This window comes from Nicotiana tabacum, chromosome 12 (assembly GCF_000715075.1).
Source record: "Nicotiana tabacum cultivar K326 chromosome 12, ASM71507v2, whole genome shotgun sequence".
Lineage (NCBI taxonomy): Eukaryota > Viridiplantae > Streptophyta > Magnoliopsida > Solanales > Solanaceae > Nicotiana > Nicotiana tabacum.
In genome coordinates this window covers 64,440,426-64,447,935 of record NC_134091.1, presented here as the reverse complement: position 1 = coordinate 64,447,935, position 7,510 = coordinate 64,440,426, and positions in this window count along the sequence as shown.

Genomic DNA, 7,510 nt, shown 5'->3' with positions numbered 1-7,510 from the left:
TAGTAACAACAACAAATAATAGAAATAAATCAGGTAACTCATTTATAATAATTGAAGCCAACTCAGCAGTCATAACCAATTATCATTTCCATCAATTTCCGTTGCAGCGTGCAACCCGCTCTCACAATATATTCAAATTCAATTCTGTTGCAACGTGCAACCCGCTCTCACAATATATTCATTTTCAATCCTCTCATATAATTATTTTTAATCAAGTATATATATTGACTTTTAAATAAGTCTATTGCAGCATGCAATCCAATCCTCTAATATGAACTTTTTAATAAGTCTATTGCGGCGTGCAACCCGATCCCCCAATATATTCATTTCAATCAATTCTATTAAGTATATGGATTTTTTAATAAGTCTGTTGCGACGTACAGCCCGATTCCCCAATATATTCATTTCAATCAATTCTATTATGTATATGAACTTTTTAATAAGTCTGTTGCGGCGTGCAACCCGATCCCCCAATATATTCATTTTCTGTTATGGGGTGCAAACCGATCCTCCAATATATCCATTTCAATCAATTCTGTTGCGGCGTGCAACCCGATCCTCCAATATATCCATTTACCAATTCTTATAGAAGAAATTTCCCCAATAAATGCAACAATTAATATAAAATTACAAGACAACAAGCATACAATAATAATAATTTAATTATGAAACAAACAATGACAAATAGCAAATTATTATGAAAATCAGGGAGAAAATAGGCAGTTTAATATTTAATATGCTAAATGTCAAATAACAATTAAGACACATAATTTAAATAGCATGTAACAATTAATGCAGGAATTCAAAAATTAATATTTGACAAAGAATAAGAGAGAAATAATTATTATAATAATTAATTCATGATTTAAAACGATTTATGATTTTTCAAGTAATTATGCAAACAATTAATTTAACGACGTATAGACACTCGTCACCTCGCCTATACGTTGTTCACATGCATTTCACATAATAAATAATTTAAGGGTTCTATTCCCTCAAGTCAAGGTTAACCACGACACTTACCTCGCTTTGAAAATTTCAATCAATTACTCGACCACATCTTTTCCTTTTAAATTTATCTCGAAAAGCTTCAAATCTATTCACAAACAATTCGATATACTCAATACGAATCACAAGAATTAATTCCATATGAATTTATTAATTTTCCGAATAAAAATTCGAAATTTATTTAAATATTCGATAGTGGGACCCACGTCTCAAATCCAAAAACCCGTTCCGCTACTAGTTCAATCATACAAAAATTATCCAATTCCGATATCAAATGGACCTTCAAATCTAAAATTTTTGTTTTTGGAAGATTTAATAAAAATCTGATTTCTCTTCCATAAATTCACAGATTCATGATATAAATGAGTATGGAATCATGAAATATAATCAATATAGGATAAGGAACACTTATCCCAATGGTTTCCCGTAAAAATCGCCCAAGAATCGCCTTACCCGAGCTCAAAATTTGGAAATTGTTGAAAATGGGTCGAAACCCCATTTCGAGAACTTAAGTTCTGCCCAATTTTACTCTTCGCGAACGCGAGGGCTACTTCGTGAACGCGAAGCTTGCCTGGCTTGGCCTTCGCGAATGCGAAGGCAATTTCCTAGTTAGCCTCTTTTCCTTCGCGAACGCGAAGCTTTGCACCTCAAGCCTTCACGAACGCGTTCACTCTGTCGCGAACGCGAAGCACAAAATGTGCCAGTCTCAATTTGCTCTTCGCATTCGCGAGAGTACCTTCACGAACGCGAAGAAGAACACACTAGAAGCCTGAAGTCTGCAGAAAACCAGATTTTCTAAGTCCGAAATCATCCCGTAGCCCATCCGAAACTCACCCGAGCCCTCGAGGCTCCAAACCAAACATGCAAAAAAGTACTAAAACATCATACGAACTTGCTCGCGCGATCAAATCGCCGAACTAACACCTAGAACTACGAATCGAACACCAAATCAAAGAAAATTTTCAAGAAAACTTTAAAACTTATATTTTTACAACCGGACGTCCAAATCACGTCAAATCAACTCCGATTCTCACCAAATTCGGCAGACAAATCATAAATATTATAGTGGACCTATACCGGGCTCTAGAACCAAAATACGGACCTGGGGTCAATGAATCCAACATCAGTAATTTCTTAAAAATTATTAAGGCTTTTAATTTTTTATTAAAATTCTACATCTCGGGTTAGGGACCTCAGAATTCGATTTCGGGCATATGCCCAAGTCCCAAATCATGATACGGACCTACTGGAATTGTCAAAATACTGATCCGGGTCCGTTTGCTCAAAATGTTGACCAAAGTCAACTCAGTTGAGTTTTAAAGCTCTATTTCACATTTTAATCCATTTTCACATAAAAATTTTCGGAAAAAATTGTACGGACTGCTCACGCAAGTCGAGGAATGATAAATGGTGCTTTTTGAAGTCTTAGAACATAGAATTACTTATTAAATTTAAAGATGATATTTTGGGTCATCACAGGGTCGCTGATGAAGATGGCTGCGATCTAGACCCCTGCTGCGATCTGGATCCCTGCTGCGATCCAGACCCCTGCTGCGATCCGGCTGGCTGAAATCTAGATGGATGTGATCTAGCTGGTGATGAAGCAAATGGAGCAGATGACGGGCGTATCACCACATGGCCCTATGACTGGTGACTCGATGGACCAATGTAAGTATATGCAGGATCATGTAGAGGAAGCGGGGTATAGCCCTTTGGTGGAGAATGGTAAGAATACTGCTGGGAGGAAGAATGATAGGTAGTCTGCCGGCCATCATCAGTGTAGGGATGCAAGTGTGGAGCGGAAGGAAGCGAGAGTGTAGCACCATCATCATGATCAATATGCCTCTTATCCTTCCTAGACCTACATCGACCCTTACCGGTCATCTGCATAAATTAAAGAAAATGTTAGAATTGAGAATATAAATCTATATAAGTTGAGAGCGCTTGAAAAAACTTACATGCTAGTCGTCTTCGAAGTATCCTTCCTTGTCCGAAAATTCTTCCTCTTCACTTATTTCATTTTCATTAGATGATTCTCCGTCCTCATATTCTATGATTGTTATTTCCTCCATATCAACTTCTTCTAATACGCGTTGAGGATGCTCCAAGTCATTTTCTAACTGATCATCCACCATTTGTTTAACACTTGAGGTATTGTTTTGGTAAGCAACATCTAGCACATTCTCAACTTCTACCCTACCAACAGGCTTAGTTTTGATTACAACTAACCAATCAGCCTTATTCCTCCGCAATGGATATGGAGCATAATACACTTGCCTAACCTTTTCAGCAATTATAAAAGGATCATAGCGATCATACTCCCTCTTCTTATTAACCTTAATTATGTTGTACTACGAGTGTACATTTGTACCTCTTCTACGTGTTGGGTCAAACCACTTGCATCAGAAAAGTATGATCTTCTTATTTGGCCAACCTGAATATGATAATTATAGAATCTCTTTGATCACACCATAATAATCATTTTCCCCATCCTGGTTGCCTTCACCACCTTTGACACACACCCCATTGTTATTGCTTTTTTTTTTTTTTAATACTTGGAGCATTCCTTGGTGTGAAATTTGTAACCATTCACAAAATACTTAGACACTATTCGCCACCGACCTATTACTTTCACCAATAACTTCATTATGAAATACACCATCAGTACCATCAACCTCTCCATGACTAGTCCACACAAAATAATTATCCATAAATCCCTTTCTATAAATATGAGTCGTAACATCCTCCGAACCCAAAAAATTCAAACACTTGCACTTCATACAAGGATACTTAATCATCCCTCCAATCCGAAACGGTTCAAGTGACATTGCATGCCTAATAAATTCCTTAACCCATTCTATAAATTCCTCCCTAAAAAACTGATGATTAGGATAATTCTCTATTATACATCCAGCTATGATATTCCATCTACATAAAAGAACAAATAAATTACATATTATATTAATCATAATTCAAATTAATTTATAGAATTAAGTTATATAATAAACTTTAGTTACAAAGTACAATATTTACTTACTAGAATATTGAATTAGTTAAGCCATTCAATTAGACTAACTCACTAACTATTAATCATAATTAATAAATCCTAAATCATAATTTAATATTATACATCCAACTATGATATTCCACCTACATAAAGAACAAATATAGAATTAAGTTACATAATAAACTTTAGTTACAAAGTACAACATTTACTTACTAGAATATTGAATTAGTTAAGCCATTCAATTAGACTAACTCACTAACTATTAATTATAATTAATAAACCCTAAATCATAATTTAATATGCCCTAAATCATAGTTTAATAAACCCTAAATTATGATTTTGTGAACCCTAAATATAAAGAATTATAAATAAATTGAAATAATCCCAAAATCCCAAATTGTAAACCCTAGTTTATACAATTGAAAGAATTTAAATAATTAAAATTAACAAATGTAGATCACTAACCTTCAAAGAGAGGAGAGGGGTATGATTTTGGGAGTGGCGCGGGAGTGGGTGACGCGACAGTGGTGGCGGAGGAGCAGTGGTGGCGCGGCAAGGGTGGGACCAATTGAATGGCTACAACAACATACACACACACATATGAATTAGAATTTCCGACCGACATCGGTCGATATTTTTATAATTATATGAGAAATATTTTTTTATTATAAAAAAAAAATAATTGACGCAGGGCGGAAAAAAATAAATTAAAATTTTCGATCGACTTCGGTCGGTATTCTATAATTTTTTTACTTAATCATTTCTTTTGTAGATAGTATGCAAGTCTGACTAGGCTTTGGTCAAAGATTGATCATTTTTCGACCGTAGTTGGTCGGAAATTTCAACTATGTTAGATAAAGCAAACTTTCTTTTTTGTGGGACCACATTTCCGACCGATTGCGATCGATATTTTTATTTATAATTCTTTATTTAATTTTTTCGACCAATTTACTTCATTTCCGACTGAATTCGGTCGGTATTATTTCCGACCAATTTCGGTCGGTATGCTCTAGACGCTTTTTGACAGTTTTCTAGCCATCTTCATCTCAAGTATTCTTTTATTAAAGAAGAGAAAAAAGCTTAGCACGTAAGATGTCCGTTGAAGTGTGTGTTCTGAAGTGAGGAAAGAATTGTATCAAGTTTAAAAAGCTAAAAATTAAAATTTGGGTGCTGCTTATTGTTGAGATTTTAAGCTTGTGTAGCTTAAAGAGGGTGAATGAGAAATGGAGGAAAAATGAAATATTTGAGTTTCCCTCCTTGGCAAAGGGACATTGTCCTATATTGGAGGAAGACAAGGCTTTTGATGGGTATTTATATAATTGCTCTTCTTCTAGCTCTTAAAGAGTTAAGAAGAAGGCAAGCCTCGCGCCGCCGTCGTCACTCGCTCGCTCGGCTCGTCTTCGGCTTCGGATTTGGATTTGGTCAAAGATCGATCGATTGATTAATCTTTTTGGACAAAATTCCTTTCAATTAATTAATTAATTAATTAAATAATTAACAAAAAATTCAATTCGGAATAACCCATGACCCGCGACCCGGTCCGGTCATGCCCGTTTGCTTTCCCGAATTATTTTAAATCTTTTTTCCCGCAATATTTCAAACAACCTGTTCCAACAGCCATGAGTGTTTCTGAAAGGTTGCAAACCTTTTCAGAAACAATGCCAGCAACTCTATAAATATACTTTGAATCCCAGAATCTTTCCTTACGAAATTTTATGATCTTCTTCTTCTTCTTCTGCACAAAAATTCCAGTGTGTTTTATACCCTTCGAGTGGCTCGCTGTTCACCAGCATTTTTGGTACCAACACTCCGGTGAGTTAAATCGTTCTATCCTGGGAGGATATATTCCAGCACCTCGGGTACTTGAGGGGAATAAATTCATTAAGGACACACTGTGTATTCAGTGGGCTCGATTTATTCCTATACTGTTTTTTCAGAATTTATTTCGTTAAACAAGTGTTACTAACTTTCTGTTTTATTTATATATTTTAAAAAGTTTTGTTTACAACAATACAAATTTATAACAATCTTAAGGAAATTATTTTATTATATTCTGTATTTTGTTTGTGGAGATTAAAACCTGTGTGATTTTTTACTCCTTTTGAATTTTACTATTCTGATTTGAAGATATAAAAACTTCATCAGAGTATTAAAATTCAGAAAACGATTTGAAGAACATAAAAACTTCATCGTTTTCTGTGAAACAGTATATAAAAACTTCGGTTTTATTTGTTATACATACTATTTGTTGTTAATAACAGTATTATTTACTGTTCTGGTTTTGCCATTAATTGAACTCTTCTGTTGTTTACAGTGAGAAATGGCAATTGATAACGGAAATTCTTCTGCGACTGTTGCGGCAACGACGATAGCCTCGTCAAGCTGGACTGCTTTTCCACCGGCAGAGAAACCGGGGAAATTTTTCGGAGCCAACTTCAAAGGATGGCAGCAAAGGGTGTTCTTCTGGCTTACCACACTTGGTATGCAGAAATTCACTAGTGAAGAACCTCCAGTGCCTGCTGCGGACATGCCGGACAACGAAAAATTCATGATTGTTGAGGCGTGGAAGCAGGCAGATTTTCTTTGCAAAGGCTATATCTTAAGCGCTTTAGAGGATGACTTGTACAATGTGTACAGTGCGATGAATACTTCGAAAGAATTATGGGACGTGCTTGAGAAGAAGTACAAGACTGAAGATGCAAGCTTGAAGAAGTTCGTGGTTGCCAAGTTTCTAGACTATAAAATGATAGATAGCAAAACTGTTAAAACCCAAGTTCAGGAGCTTCAACTTATTTTTCATGACCTTATTGCTGAAGGTATGGTCGTGAATGAAGCATTTCAAGTGGCTGCAATGATTGAAAAATTGCCTCCTTCATGGAGAGATTTCAAGAACTATCTTAAGCACAAGCGCAAAGAAATGAAGTTGGAAGATCTTGTGATTCGTCTCAAGATTGAGGAAGACAACAAAACAGCCGAGAAGAAATCTCGTGGAAATTCAATGATCATGGGAGCTAATATCGTTGAGGAGACTGCTCCAAAAAGTAAGAAGAGAAAGAGGTCTTCTGGACAGACTAAGGAGCAGAACAAAAAGAAATTCAAGGGCAGCTGCTACAATTCTGAAAAAACCGATCACAAAGCCCCTGATTGTCGTCTCCTGAAAACGGATAAGAAGAAGGGACAAGCCAACATAGTAGAGAAGAATGATGACATTGATGATCTGTGTGCAATACTTTCGGAATGCAACCTAGTTGGAAATCCGAAAGAGTGGTGGATTGACTCTCGAGCCACTCGACATGTTTGTGCTGTCAAGGAAGCATTTGCGACTTACTCTACTGCTGATCTCGAAGAAGAGCTTTCCATGGGAAATACTGCAACAACCAAGATTGAAGGTTATGGGAAGATATTCCTAAAGATGACTTCCGACAAGGTGTTAACGCTCAACAACGTTCTTCATGTTCCTACTATTAGGAAGAATTTAGTTTCTACTTCTTTACT